General features: G+C 46.4%; 1 long non-coding RNA gene across 2 annotated transcripts; it reads right to left on the bottom strand.

Annotated features, from left to right (window-relative positions):
* Positions 1-10,380: 10,380 nt before the first annotated feature.
* Positions 10,381-15,297, bottom strand: LOC109754469 (uncharacterized). Of its 2 annotated transcripts, XR_002230700.4 has the most exons (3): positions 13,853-14,556; positions 11,524-11,623; positions 10,381-10,868 (listed from the first exon to the last, which is right to left on the bottom strand). It is a non-coding gene; the product is annotated as an uncharacterized lncRNA (long non-coding RNA). The 2 variants fall into 2 exon arrangements; XR_005767424.3 differs by lacking the exon at positions 11,524-11,623 and having other exon boundaries at positions 13,853-15,297.
* Positions 15,298-15,921: the final 624 nt, after the last annotated feature.

Below are 15,921 nucleotides of genomic sequence, written 5' to 3'. Positions count from 1 at the left end.
TTCTGCCGTGATCTGGTCATGACGAACCGTTTTTGCGAGCCTGCCACTGCACGTGTTGTGAGGCGGTTTTGTTGGCACGTCTTGTCGAAGCAGAGATCGTGTCCCTCTTTTCACGGGATTCTCATCAATACGGGTGTGGGTAACCCAACCGTGCCCGCTGGTATGACTCCTCGATTTTAGGCAAGTTCTAGACGGTCATGCGGAGGGCGCTTGATATTCACCCTCTTTATAAAGGGGGTCAAGGCCTGTCCTTTTCTCCTTGCGCTCGATCTTTCCCTTCTCCCACCTCGAATTCCAGCACCCAAGGTGGAGGCCAAGCGCTTCGGACCTTCAATCATGTCCGGATCCAACCTTCAAGGCCGGTGGGTGGCCTCCTCCGTCACAGAGGAGGACATCAAGAAGCTAAGAGAAGCCAGGTATCTGACCGCTGAAATCTCACACAAGCTGCCTTCTCAAGGGCAGGTCATCCCCACTCCCGAACCTAATGAGAGCATCGTATTTGTTTCCCACTTCCTCCGAGGGCTGGGCTTTAGTCTTGATCCCTTTGTTAGAGGGCTTATGTTCTATTACGGACTCGATTTCCATGATCTGGCTCCGGATTACATCCTTCACATCTCGTCGTTTATCGTCGTGTGTGAGGCCTTCCTCCGCATCGCCCCACACTTCGGCTTATGGCTCAAGATCTTCAATGTGAAGCCAAAGTTGATCGCTGGGCAACACGCAGAGTGCGGAGGTGCCATAATAAGAAAAGGCATCGATGCACCATGGCCAAAGGGATCCTTCCCCGAGATGTCCATCTTATGGCAGCGGGAGTGGTTTTACGTCACGGCTCCCCGAAGTACTAAGTGGGTAGCTGCCCCTGCCTTCCGTTCGGGCCCCCCGCCACAACTGGCGTCATGGGTCAACAAGGGGCTGGACTGGGGGCCGGCTAATGACGTGCCGACATTGCAGAGTCGCATCCGGGATCTCCTCAAGAGAGATGTCAGCCTTGTCAAAGTAATGCAAGTCATGCTAGTTCGTCGGGTCCTGCCATGCCAACGTCGATCTCTCCGTATGTGGGAGTTTAACCCGGAAGGACCGCGAACCATTCAGCAATTCTTTGGCGTGACGCTCGAAGAGATGTACAGATTGTTCTTCGGATCACAAATAAAGTGTCCGGACACCACCGAGGATGCGGGCGTAAACTGCAACCGTCCAGACACCCAAGTAAGTAACCCTTCAGCCGAACATGTTGTCTCTTTATTTATCACAACATCATTCTGAAAAGTCGGTCTTTAACCAGGACTGGATAAAAAAGGCGAAGATGATCAGGTGTTCGGCCCCCCTTCCCGAAGGCTCACCGGATCCTGTACTAGCCAGGATGCTTGAGCTTGCGCCTTATCAATCGCCATCAAGGGAAGATAAAGGGAGGAATAAAGAAGCCGAAAGCGGGCCTCACTCATTATTCATCCAAACCGGGGGAATTAGTGCCTCCGCAAGGAGGATAACCGGGGAGAAGAATCTAAAATTCCTTCTCCCCAAGGAAGGAAGAGGGCCGCCTCTGAAGACTTGGAAACAATGGTTTCCAAACGAGGGAAGAAACCTTTGTCAGGGGGGCCTACCCCGGAGGGCATCCTTACCGAACAGTGCCCGCAAGGGGACCAGCCCTCCACCGAGCTGTAAGTAAACAAAAGTACTTTGTAGTAAACATATCTTACTTTATTTCCGAGGACAATAACCGGGACGTATGTCTTGTAGTTTGGATCATAGCCCTTCTCGACAGAGTTCCTCTTCGGGGGATCTTCTTCCGGAGATGATGCAGAGCGAAACGCCTCCCCATGCCTCCCCGCCTCATGAGGCGGACGACCCAGAGGTGTCGTCACGAAGGATTTCTCCTGATCCACCAAGGCCAGAAGGTAACCCTTTGGCCTCCCGAAGTCCGGAGTATTCGGCTCCTAAGGGGAGCAACAAAAAGAGTCCAGGACTGTCCAGTGCGCGACCAGACGCCCTGATAAATCTTCTGGAGCAAGCGGCTATCTCAGAAGCGCATCGTACGTTAATGGGTACGGTGGTTGAGAGGATTTCATCCGCCGAAAGCGGGTTGCATGAAGCTTTTATGAGCCTGCTGAGAGGTTTTGAGGTACGCAAAGTAATATGTATATTTTTGACGGTACCGTACACGCTAGGTGTGCCCTATGCAGATAGTAGCCCCTGAGACTCTGGTTGCTATCGAAAAAGGCGGCAAACAGAGGATCATAGTCCCAGGTAATGATCATGCCGCTTTCATGTGCAGGCGGCTGAGGGTCCGGTGGCTAGCCGGACTGGTGAGTTTGCCGAACTAAAGCGGCAACTTGATGCGGCGGATGCCGACATCGTGCTTGTAAACAGGCGGCTTGACGAGGCACAGGGTATGTATTCTCCGGTGGTCAACATATATTAAGAGGAGCATGATGCTAGTATCTATAATATGTTGTGACTACAGATGGAGCTGCTGCTGTGGAGACCCTTCGGGCGGAACTTGCCCGAGCCAAGGAACAAGCCAGGAGGAGTGATGCGGCCGCCCTAAAGGCGGTCGATGAGTTAAGAGCCGAACAGGCTGCGCATTGCCAGAGCAAAGAGAAAATAGCCAAGATGGCTGTTGAGTTGGAAAATGCCGCCGACCGTTATGAGCTTCTTGAAAGGGAAAGTCAAACGAAGACGGCGGACCTGGAGAAAACCATGGTAGCAGCCAAGGAAACCTGCTCTAAAATCAGAGCGACGAAGGAGGAGCTACGTCAAGCCGGAGATATCACGGCTGGGAAGCCCTTTTTGTTGCGGACGAAGTTCGGAGATCCTAAGTATGCCCTTCTGGATCAATTATGGAGTTCCGCGGACGCGTACTTGGATTTGGCAGCGAGTGCTGCTGATGCGACCAAGTTTTTCAAAGATCAAAAAGACCACGAAGTGGAAAAGTTGTTCTGGTCATAGTTCAATGCTCCAGCGCGTCCGCTGCTGTTAAATGAGCAAATGGCCGAGTGGGCCGAGCTCCATAGGCTGTCCGTACTTTCCATGAGGTCTGTCGTGGATCGTCTTTGGCCGGAAGGACCAAGGCCAAATAGTTATTTTGGTCTAGTGCAACGATTCCTTGGTGTTGTGCCGCATATCGACGCTGTAAAGAGGTCGGCATGCATAGAGGGTGCGCGGATGGCTCTTACCCGTGTCAAGACACACTGGGCAGAGATGGAGGCCACCGCTATTGCAACCCAGAATCCGGCCGCAGGCCAGGTTTCGGCCGAGCACTATTTTGAAGAAGTCCTAGAAGGTGCTAGTTTAATAGAGGCTCAGTGCTCGAAGAGCGTCATGTTCGAGTGACATGTATCCCGATTGTAAAAACAATGCTATTTGAATTATAAAGGCTGTGTTTTACTTTTGCCTGAAAGTATTATTATGCCTCCTGTGCGGTCGTTTATGTGTGTATATATATATATATATATATATATATATATATATATATATATATATATATATATATATAACCTGAAAGTTTGCAGTCGTCGGCTTCAGCCCCCACGCATATAATGCGGGGGTGTTCGCAAAAGCGCGTGTTCACACTTGATCCAACGTCTTGGTCCATTAAGGAGGTCGTAGCGCGGCGAACGAGGCAATCGGACTATATTGCTTTAACACTTTCACTTAACCATAGGAGTTTGACAGTGGGGCTACTATATAGCCCCTGGTACTTCCGCGCTCCTCCAAGTACGGGGCGCGTACGTACATGACCGAGAAAACCGGCCCTTCGTTAATGCGGAGGAATCCCGAAGATTCCGCTAAGTCATCGAGTGGTTGACCAGTCTCGCGCTTTATCATGACAGTCAGTTTTCGGCTTTCTCTACTGAGGTGCTCATCCGGATGAACCAGGGCACAATCACAGTAGTTATCCCGGTGCCACCTTAGCCGATAGAGCGGAACGTAAGGTAGCAAAACGCGGGAGCCGGGCAAACCCAACATTTGACCAAAGACATGATTCGGAGCTGGTGCATATAAGGCCAAACTCGCGACGCCGACACTCCCTAAGGTGTTCGGTCTTTACAACATGTACCGGGCTGAGTAACGCCCTTGATAATGGACCCTAAATTTCCAGGTACGCGCATTAGTCTGACATGGCGAAGTGCCAACAACGCCAGCATCCCTCACGGTTGTGTTAGGTATCCAGGGGGGTGTCAAGCAACAAGAGACAGTAAGAAAGGTTTACACAGGGTCTTAATCTAAAAAGAAACCTTTGAGCGGGGCCCTGCTGCACGTCTGCGCTTGTGTCTCTGTTGTGCCGTATCCTGGAAGGGTGTAGCACGATTGTCATCTGTAAAAAAGAAAAAATTAGATGAAAGTCTTCGTGCGAAAAACTGATTATTCTCATTAAAATTCAATCTAAATGAGGTAAAGCCGAACTGTAGTCCTTTTTACATGCGGGAAGCCCCTGGTACCGCCTATGGGGGTATATCCGTCAAACCAATCTCAGGTTTATCTAAGCTGTTACAGCTAGTGGTGCGCCGGACTCGTCTAGCCGTGTCCGCGGTCTTGACGACCGACCATTTATTCTGGTTGGAGAGGCTATTTAGTGTTCGGCTGCTGAAGCCGCCACGCGTTCTTCCGCGCGTAAGGAACGCTCAGTGTTTCCGCTAACTATGATGATGCCACGTGGACCGGGCATCTTAAGCTTAAGAGAAGCGTAATGCGGTACTGCATTAAAACGAGCGAAGGCTGTTCTTCCGAGTAGTGCTTGATAGCCGCTTCGGAATGGAGCGATGTCGAAGGTTAACTTTTCACTTTGGAAGTTGTCGGGAGAACCGAATACAACCTCTAGTACTAGAGAGCCCGTACAGCAGGCCCGTGGGCCTGGTATTACTCCTTTAAAGGTAGTATTGCTTTGGCTGATTCTTGTCGGGTCTATCCCCATTTTGCGGACTGTGTCCTGATATATCAGATTAAGACTACTGCCGCCGTCCATGAGGACTTGGGTGAGATGGTATCCGTCGATTATTGGATCTAGCACCAAGGCAGCCAATCCTCCGTGCCGGATACTACTTGGGTGATCCCTGCGATCAAAGGTGATCGGGCAGGCCGACCAAGGGTTGAACTTAGGGGTGACGGGCTCTACGGCGCATATGTCTCGGAGTGCATGTTTGCTTCTTTTTGTGACGTGAATCATGTTCACTGTTTTGACCTCTAGTGGGAATTTTTTCTGTCCCCCAGTGTTTTGCTGGCGAGGCTCATCCTCGTCTTCACTTGGTGTCTCTCTCCCCTTGTGTTCGGTGTTTAGCTTGCCGGCCTGCTTGAAGACCCAGCACTCTTTGTGGGTGTGATTTGCAGGTTTATCGGAGGTGCCATGAATATGACATAATTTGTCTAGAATCTTGTTTAGGCTGGACGGTCCATCTCTGTTGCCTTTGAAAGGCTTTTTCCGTTGACCGGGTCGAGAGCCCCTAAATCCGGCATTTACCGCCATGTTGTCTGGGCTGTCTTCGTTATTTCGACGCTTGCTTTTACTGCGTCGTGGTTTTCCATTGCCATCCCTGACTTCGGATGTGCCTGGGTCGCTGGTGCTACTACGGGCCAGCCAGCTATCTTCGCCCGCGCAAAAGCGGGTCATAAGGCTTGTTAGGGCTGCCATTGTCCTCGGTTGTTCTTGGCCGAGGTGTCTGGCGAGCCATTCATCGCGGACGCTGTGTTTGAAAGCTGCTAAGGCTTCGGCGTCCGGGCAGTCGACGATTTGATTCTTCTTAGTGAGAAATCTGTTCCAAAGCTTTCGGGCTGATTCTCCGGGCTGTTGAATTATATGACTTAAATCGTCTGCATCCGGAGGTCGGACATAGGTCCCTTGAAAGTTGGCCCTAAAAGCATCCTCAAGTTCCTCCCAACTTCCGATTGAATTTTCGGGGAGGCTCTTCAGCCAGTGCCGAGCTGGTCCTTTCAACTTGAGGGGCAAGTATTTAATGGCGTGGAGATCGTCTCCGCGAGCCATATGGATATGGAGGATGAAGTCCTCAAGCCAGACCCCAGGGTATGTCGTTCCGTCGTATGCCTCTATGTTCACGGGTTTGAATCCCTCTGGAAATTCGTGATCCAGCACCTCATCGGTGAAGCATAGGGGGTGCGCGGCACCCCTGTATTTGGATGTGTCATGGCGCTCTGACGGTTGTAGTGTTTAGTTTTGATTCTGCGCTGGAGCACGCTTCCTAGATCCGTAGATGGATCTGGTCATGCCGGCCTTTTGATGCAAGTCCTCGCGCAAATCATGTGCTGACTTGTTTGTGGCCTCGTTAGCCGCCTTATCGCGGCCACGAGGTGGTCGATCCGACCGGTCGGCCGTTTTATTTTTCGGCTGTGTAGGCTCTAAGGCCTCACCATCGAATTCAGGCAACAACTTGCGCTTTGGATAGCTCTTTGTGTGGCGACTACCACCATACTTTTCTTCAGTGTCGAGCACTTTGTTCCATCTACTGTTAAGCGTATTCTGCGCGGCCTTAAGCCGTTGCTTCTGCTTCTTCAGACTCCTCGCGGTGGCAATAAGCCTTCTATGGAGGTTCTCTTATTCCAAGTGCCTTTCCGGGATGATGTGTGCATCGTCGTCCGGACTGTTTTCCTCTCCGGAGAGAGGTTGATGAGCTTTATCCTCGGCGTCGCCGTGATCGGACAGCGGCTCCGTACTATGTTCGCCGTCCGCTGGTTCATCCTGCTCTGTCGCTGGGTCCGTGTGGTCGTTGTTTCCTCTGGAGTTGACCAGGGTATTATTTTTTCTTGCGCTGTTATCGCTGTTTTTGTCGAGGCAGGATTTGGAGCGGCTCCTACGCCGTCGCTTTGGTTGCTTCTCGAGGGAACTGTCCCTCGCTGCATCCTTCTGTTCCTCGTCATTGTTTTCTTTGGGTGTATCCACCATATATATATCGTATGATGAAGTGGCTGTCCAGTGCCCTGTGGGTGGTGGTTCCTGTTCTTCTCCTACATCGTCATCCATACCGTCGATGTCTTCGGAGTCGAAATCGAGCATGTCGGTTAAGTCATCGACAATGGCTATTAAGTGGGTGGTGGGTGGGGAACGAATTTTTTCGTCGTCCGTCTCCCACTCGAGCCGGACATTGTTCAGCCAAGGGCCTCCTGACAAGGAGAGAGACCTTAATGAATTTAGCACATCGCCAAAGGGCGAGTGCTGAAAGATATCCGTGGAGGTAAACTCCATGATCGGCGCCCAATCAGATTCGATAGGCATGGACGCAGGCTGTTCGGGGCCTGTGGCCGGGGATGAATCCGAGGATCCGGCGACACAGGTCTCATAGGAGGTGAAGTCAGTATTTGGCTCTATCGCCACTGAGTGTGCGGCCTCCGAGGCGGGGTCCATCCACCCATCCTCAGACGGCGCAATCGACTCCGGATCTAGGGCCGGAGTAGCCACAGGTGTGATCTCCCGAACACCGTTTGACGGCAAAGCTAAGTCGTGCTCGTTGTGACTGTGCGGCGCACCTGACGTGGGCTCGAATCCTTTGAAGATCAAGTCTTCGCGGATATCGGCGGTGTAGTTTAAATTTCCAAACCTGACCTGACGGCTAGGGGCGTAGCCCTCGATCTGCTCCAGATGGCCAAGCGAGTTGGACCGCAGTACGAAGCCGCCGAATACGAAGATCTGTCCGGGGAGGAAAACCTCACCCTGGATCGCATCGTTGCTGATGATCGAAGGAGCCATCAAGCCTTGTGGTGACGGCATAGTGGAACTCTCAATGAAAGCACCAATGTCGGTGTCAAAACCGGCGGATCTCAAGTAGGGGGTCCCGAACTGTGCGTCTAAGGCGGATGGTAACAGGAGGCGAGGGACACGATGTTTACCCAGGTTCGGGCCCTCTCGATGGAGGTAATACCCTACTTCCTGCTTGATTGATCTTGATGATATGAGTATTACAAGAGTTGATCTACCACGAGATCGTAGAGGCTAAACCATAGAAGCTAGCCTATGGTATGATTGTTCTTGTCCTACGGACTAAAACCCTCCGGTTTATATAGACACCGGAGGGGGCTAGGGTTACACAGAGTCTGTTACAAGGGAGGAGATCTACATATCCGTATTGCCAAGCTTGCCTTCCACGTCAAGGAGAGTCCCATCCGGACACGAGACGAAGTCTTCAATCTTGTATCTTCATAGTCCAACAGTCCGGCCAAAGGATATAGTCCGGCTGTCCGAGGACCCCCTAATCCAGGACTCCCTCACTCCTCCCTATCCGCGTGCCAACGCAGGAGCTTTGCTAGCTTAGGGTCCGCAAAATACCGCTGCAGACGAGGAGTGATCGGAAAGTACCACACCACTTTTCGAGGAGCTTTCTTCCTCTTCTTGTATCGAGTGACGCCGCACACCGGACATATGGTAGACTCCCCGTGCTCGTCCCAATAAATGATGCAATTGTTCATGCACACATGGTATTTCACGTGCGGTAAATCCAGAGGACACACGATTTTCTTTGCCTCCTCGAAACTGGTCGGGCACTTGTTCCCCTTGGGAAGACGTTCGTGCCAGAATGACATGTCCTCGTCGAAGCATGCGTCGGTCATTTTGTGTTTTACCTTCATCTCTAGAGCCATGAGCGTTACTTTCAGGCGGGTATCCTCAGGCCTACATCCTTCATACAATGGGTCTATCTCCAGTTGATCCAGCTTGGCTTTCTCTCGGGCGGCAGCTCTTGTGTTATCCGTCTTCTTGAGAAGCAGCTCTTGAATATAAGGGTCCTGCACCCAGCCCATCGATGGTCCATCGTCGTCTGCTCCGGCATCTTCATCTTCATGATCATGCCCTTCGTCTTGATCTTCCTCATCATCATGTCCGGCATCTTCTACATGATGACTGTGTACTGCATCACCGTCGTGATCATGTCCTGGAGATTCTTCGTCTTCTCGCCCGCCCTCGCCGCGGTGGTTGTCTTGCTGCCCTTCCTCATTTCTTGCCCGGCCCCCATGGACGACTTCATAGTCATCTTCATCACCTTGCCACTGATATCCATCCATGAAACCACGCAAGAGCAGGTGGTCCCGCACCTGTCCGAAATCCGGGTCCGCAATAAGGCTCTTCAGCTTGCATCTTCGACACGGACATCTTATCTCCGTCTCGTTCTTTTGAAGCATCTCGGCCTTCGCGGAGCTCAAAAACCTATTCACGATGCCTTCGGTCATCGTGCGGACCATGGTCGCCTGCGGGGTAGAGCAAAACGATATTTTAGAACCAAGAAAAAATTTGGCATGACTTTGCCTAAAAATAGGACCAAAAAGAATGCATAGTGCCAAATTCTCGCCGAAACGGAAATGAATCAACATTCCGGCAAAATATTGGCAACTATTGCATTTCAAATACCGGTACCTGCAAACACAAACATATGCAACACCACAAACATACGTAGATCTAGGCCATAAAAAGTGCATGCGCACATTGTTGGAGGGAGAAAAAAATATATCTGCAACATAAAGAAAGCTTTCCCCTTACTTACCTATCAAAAAAGGTAATTTAACCACTTAATTTGGGTGAATCTATGGTGCAAATGAGGTGAGGAGGAGGAGGCAGCCGAGACAAGCTTGGAAGAGGAGGTGGAGAGAATGAAGTGGGGAAAAGTGGGTGTGGTAGGTGGCTGTCCAAAATATCTAGCTGATCTCAGGTTAACAATGGCGCACCACCTAAAAATACGCCATTAGTAACCCTCGTTACTAATGGCGCACCAGTTACGTGGTGCGCCATTACTAGTTTTGCAAAACAAAAATTGTTAGTAGTGGCGCACCGCGGTTGTGGTGCGCCATTACTAGTTTGAACTAGTAATGGCGCACTTTACACAGATGCGCTATTACTAGTTTTGAAAAAAAAAAGTAAAAAAAATTGTTAGTAGTGCCGCACACAGCGTGTGGTGCGCCATCTATTTCTATTTATATATAAAAAGTACTTGATGGGGTCATCAGAAAAAAGATAAATAGCCTAAAAAATCCCACAATAATTAAAAACATCCGGCCTTTAATTAGGTGGGGCAATTTCCAATCAACAAACTAAGACCATTAGATCTTCGTAACTAGGGTGGACCCATAACCTACGCTTCAATCTCATAGTCAATCTCCCAATCCAAAGTATGTTGGGTCATCTCTCACGCTAAAAAAAATGACCATGTAAAAAAATGTGACATGTTGGGTCACCTCACGCTAAAAAATAAAATGACCATGTAAAAAAAATGTGACAACTAAGTCACGATCAGGTACACATCGATATGGTACACCATATTTAAGTGGAATACATTATTCCTTAAAAAAAGACAGAGTCAGGTTAGACGATCCATGATACATTTGCATCGTCCTATAACAACCAAAATTGTCACGATCCCAGAAAGAAATCTAAACTAAAAATAATATATATTTTTTGCAGGGAAAAAAACTTTTTAATTCAGTTGGCATATTTCCAAAAACCAAGGGATACAATCTCCTCTTTTGAAGCAATAAGGGATACAATCTCAATAAAAACAAACTCTCACGGTCGTGTAGAGATACAATTTTTCAAAATATAACCAACCTCTCACGATCGTGTAAAGAGATAAAATCTGTCTACAAATAGAACAAAACTCTCACGATCGAAACAATCTCTCTTTCCGTCGTGCACATGTCAAATAACTCAGCCAACCTAAAATACCTTCCCTTTAAAAAGCGTCAATTATTGATTGTCCTGTCTGACTTCAGATCACCCCGCATATCCAACAAGTGGCACTTTGACATTGTCTTCCTCCAGCGGCAACCAGCCCTCCAATGGCCCATTCTCCTGTTGACTCGCCTCAACTGCAATCGGCTCAGTTGAGCGATCAAACCACCTCCAGTAAGTACCATCTTCACAGAATTATAGCCTTGCTCAACTGAAGATATTTCACATGTTAGCTCTGAAGGTCGATTATATTGGAATAGAAACATATATTATGTTATTCCAGATTAATTATTGCAATTCTATGGTGGCACGTTCATACTTTTACTTATCTAGAGAAGGCTGATGCGATGGATGTTGATTCCAGTGTATTCACATTAGGATAATACACTTTAGAAGATTGTTCTTCAAAACCACTCTAGGAGACTAGAATTATGCTACAAGTTTAACTGAAACAAATGTAATTACTTGCTGTGATATAGAGAAACTTATATGGTGTATCAGAAGGTTTTGAAATTTGAAGAACCTCTAATTCTATGGTGGGTTCCTGTGGAATATTTTAGCAAATATGGTGAATAGTACACGCGATAGTGACTGTCATTTCAAATTTGATCAGGAAATTCAATGGTGAGAACTTTAATCTCTTTGTGTAAACCCAAACGAATGAAGAGCAAATGGTCTACAACGGAAAAACATGAAGCAAAATTATGGAACTGTGATATAGTGATGTTAAAAGAAAGGTTTACCTCTAACATTGGTCATCATATAGTATCTAATCTCATATCTTTTCTCTTGAATTATAATAGGAATTTGTATGCACAACAAAAACAACAATTGATGTCACTATAATGGATAAAGGTTGGTGGTACCAGAAGTGGTGTCATGTGTTATTGCAGTGCTGCTTCTACACAAAGATGGAACGGCGCACTCAAGGTTCCACATCCACCTAATTCTTAAAGAAGAGTCAACCTGTGACATCAAACAAGGTTCACACTTGATAGACACACTAAAAAAGATGTCGCTAATACTATGGGACGAGGCTCCAATGGCAAACAAGATATATTTTGAAGCGCTAGACAGGACTCTCAGGGATATATTAAGGCATAAAAATGTGAACAACATTGAGCGACCATTCAGGGGCATGACAATGGTTCCAGGAGGGGACTTCTGCCAGATCCTTTCTGTTATACCAAAGGGAAGAAGACACAACATAGTAACTGCATCCATTAAAAGGTCATATCTTTGGAGGGACATTCATATAATTTTTTGAGAAAACGCAAGAAGACTTTGCGTTTCTTTGTATTGAAAAGAGAGGGACATTCATATAATGAAACTAACAAAGAGCATGCGACTCAACTGCACAACACATGATGAATCAGAGAAACAAAGGTAGCAAATTCACAGAGTGGATTCTGAATATTAGTGATGGAAAAAAATACAACATCAGAAGGTGAGGAGATGATAAAAATACCAAGTGCCATACTACTAAAGAAAGGAAATAATAAAAAAATGTGGAAAGCATATCCAAATTTGCAGGGGAGGTACTATCGCAAGCGATATTTCTCAGAAGAAAGAACAATATTATGTCCAAGGAACGAAACAATTTATGATATAAATGATTATATAATGGATCAACTACAAGGTGAAGAGAAAATTTATTTAAACTGCAACACAGTATGCAAGGCAACAACCTTAAATGCATAAACGGAAATGTTATATCCAGCAGAGTTACTGAATAGCTTACAATTTCATGGAATCCTAAATCACAAGCTCGAATTAAAAGTGGAAATACATGTGATGCTCCTATGTAATATCAAGCAAAGTGATGGGTTATGCAATTGTACAAGGATGGTAATTTTAACTTGGAAGAAAATTCATCAAAGCACAGATAACAACAGGAACACATGTGGGAGAAATGGTATATATATTCCAAGAATAGTCATGTCACCAACTGAATCCGCATGGCCGTTCGTTCTAAAAAAGGAGACAATATCCAATATCGGTTTGCTCTGCTATGACTATCAAGAAAAGCAAGGGGCAATCTCTAAACAAGGTAGAACTATTTCTACCTAAACAAGTTTTCACACATGGACAACTATACGTAGCCTTCTCAAGAGTCACAAAAAAGGGATGGACTGCAGGTAATGATAAATGATGAAGATAGCAATGAGGATGATGTGGTCAAGAACGTACTCCATCCGTTCCATTTAGTTGTTGTTGATTTAGTACAAATATTGTAAAGGTATGAAAAAATAACAAAATTTCAGCATGACACTTCTTTCACTAGCTGAGGCGGCCTATTACATAAGAATTGCATATATAGAAATTTAGTACATTGCAAACTATCATGAAAAATACAAAGCGACTTCACTATGCTCACATGATATGGCAGGACAAATATGGTCTCCAACAGTGCCGATGTATCGCAAACACGAATCGACATTTGGTGGAAATAGTTCATTGCTACAAAACATTGACTATATTATGTGATATCTGATTCTTCAGGCTTATTATTTAGTGCAAAGCAATAGTGAGAGCGTCGGGACATTTTTTATATTTAATATGTAGAATGCAATCAGACCTGATTTAATCTTCCTTTTTCTTTTAAAATTATTAAAACTATAGCTAATCACAAATGTACTAATTAATTCTTAAGTTTTTTGAATAATAATATGGGTAGGGGGGGCCTAACACTGCCAATGCCGGTCCCATGCCCGAAAAAAGTGGAGGGGGCATAAAGAAATTAAAACTATGCCTTGAGATGTATTTGACATTCAAAACTTATTGTCATCATTTAGTAACTTCAGCATAAGTCAATCGAATGAATGCCAAGAGCAGCCAGTATACAGGATGATAAAATGGCTATAAATATAGTATATAAATACACTCTAAATTCATATTCAATTTAATACAGTAAATAAATCACTAAAAATATGTCAATCTTGCACAGCATTAGCAAATTTACTACCTTTTTTGGTGGCCAAGCAAATTTACTCAGACATACACTTACATTTTCTAAATTTCACAAACTTAATAGTACGTACCTCATTCGACACTTATAGAGCACTTAAAAATAAAATCGCATGTTTCCCCAAGATTTAAAGGAAAATGAAGAAACATTTTCCACTGACAGACATTTCCTAAATTACATTATAAATATGACAGAGTAGGGAAAAGGGAAAAGGGAAAAGGGAGTACCAGCAGGTCGAAGTTCTAACTTCGAAGAATGTTGACGCAGTGGAGGATGACGACGACTTGCCGAGTAGCATCGAGCGAGAATAGCCACGATGCGTCTGCCTCGCACTTGGGGAAGACAACGTTGCCTCCTTCCTCATAATCGAGCTGGATCCAAGACAGTAGCGAGAGACAAAATCCACGCCCAAATCAACTGCACGGACACCGATAGCGACGGCACCCAGCTGCTAGGAGACCGAGGAGTCGTACGAGGAGCTAAGCCAGCCGCCGTAGATGATTACCCTGCGTCGGCACAAACGAGTCGAGCTGCTGCCATGGCTGCTCGTGAGGACGACAAGCTTATCCAGCGGCAGAAATTTTGTAGTCAACGGAGGAAAGGAGAAAGGGGATCTGGACTGTGTGAAAGTGTAAGTGGGAAAGAAGATGTGTGGACGCTATGTGCATCTACGAAATCCTGTTTGGCTAACTCCAAAATAAGCATACCGGCAGGAATTTTTTTTGTTTTGCCAAAAGGTATCCTACTAATAACCTATGATTTATCCTAAAAAATAACCTATGATTACATACAGTGTACATACTGTATAAATATATACATCGCATATATGTGTGTTTGCCTAAATATATTTTTTACCCTACAAATTAGTTAAAACATATCCAACCAAACATATAGTGCATTATCTTTTGAAAAAAAATCACGAAACCGTACGAAGAGTTTATGTTTTGACTTAAAATTAAGAATGAAAGAATTTACTACGGCGCGACGTGTGTCAGCAACATAAACTACCATCAAAGAAACACCACAAAACATGATCAACTAAACCCACGTTCTCTCCAAACAATTCAAAGCAAAAGTGCCCTCTCGATTTTTCATCTAACGCGAAAGAGGAATTCCTCTTATATTGAAAGCCCCAATTCAAGGCAAACCCATAACGCTATAGCGCTACTAAATATTTGATACTTGAATTCGGAGCCCAGGCTCATATACATCCGGTGAAGAGTACACTAAAAAAATTAGCAGAAAAGTTCAAAAAATCTGAATTTTTTGTTATCCAAGAGGCTCAAATGTTCGATGTCTGTGCAAAATTTCAGGGTGTTTGGACATTCAAGGAGGTCATGGCAAAAAAAAGATAAATTTCCTAAAATTTATCACGAGCACCACACACTCCAACATCTTGCACCCAAAAAGAATTCCAAATTTACTGGCTATATAAAATTATTTTATTATTCACACCATTAAACTTATTTTAACAATAAGTCAATATTTGGGAGTACAAAATAGGCACTCTCCCAAATATTAAGTTATTTTAACCAACTGTACCTTAAGAAAATTATATTTGTAGAAGACTTATATTTGCATCACATTTGGTTCAAACGTTTTCCTACAAATCAAATAATATGTCCTCATTATTAAACTTTTAAAAAGTCTAGCCCGCGCATCGAGCGGGCCACTTTGCTAGTTACTAGTTAAAAGTAGTAATGGCGCACTGTGCCCTGGTGCGCCATTAATAGTTTCGGAAAAAAAAATTTACTAGTAATGGCGCACCGTGTGTCTGGTGCATCATTAGTAATGAGGACACTAATGGCGCACCTGTATCTGGTGCGCCACTGCTATATAGCAGTGGCGCACCACATACATGGTGCGCCATTAATGTTCATATTAGCTATAGCCCTTTTCCTAGTAGTGGCCGCCGTGGATCGCCGTCGTCCATTCGCGACAACCATCGCTTCCCCGACTCTGCCGTCTGCACCATCCACCTCCCCGTGAGCCCCGCTCCTTATTCCCCCTGTCCCTTGCTCAAACTCATGCCGTAGCCGCCGTCCCACCGCAACCGAAGCTTGCTGCCGCCGGCCATGTCGCCGTCGCGGCCATGGCTTGATTCGGTCGCGTCTGAGCACGCCGTTGAACTCCTGGAGTTCCCAGGAGCCTGTAGGGCGCTTCACCTAGCCCCTCCATGCACCGTAGCCTCGCGCACGACCGAGCCCGAACTCCGACCGCCGCCCAGCTCGACGCCACCGCCGCTACAGTCCACCTCGCTCCCTCCCGTGGCCACCGCTGGATGCGCGCGTGCGCC

The sequence above is a fragment of the Aegilops tauschii genome, chromosome 2 (genome assembly GCF_002575655.3).
Source record: "Aegilops tauschii subsp. strangulata cultivar AL8/78 chromosome 2, Aet v6.0, whole genome shotgun sequence".
NCBI lineage: Eukaryota > Viridiplantae > Streptophyta > Magnoliopsida > Poales > Poaceae > Aegilops > Aegilops tauschii.
Note: the sequence above shows the minus strand (reverse complement) of the source record. Positions and strands in the feature narration are given on the sequence as shown.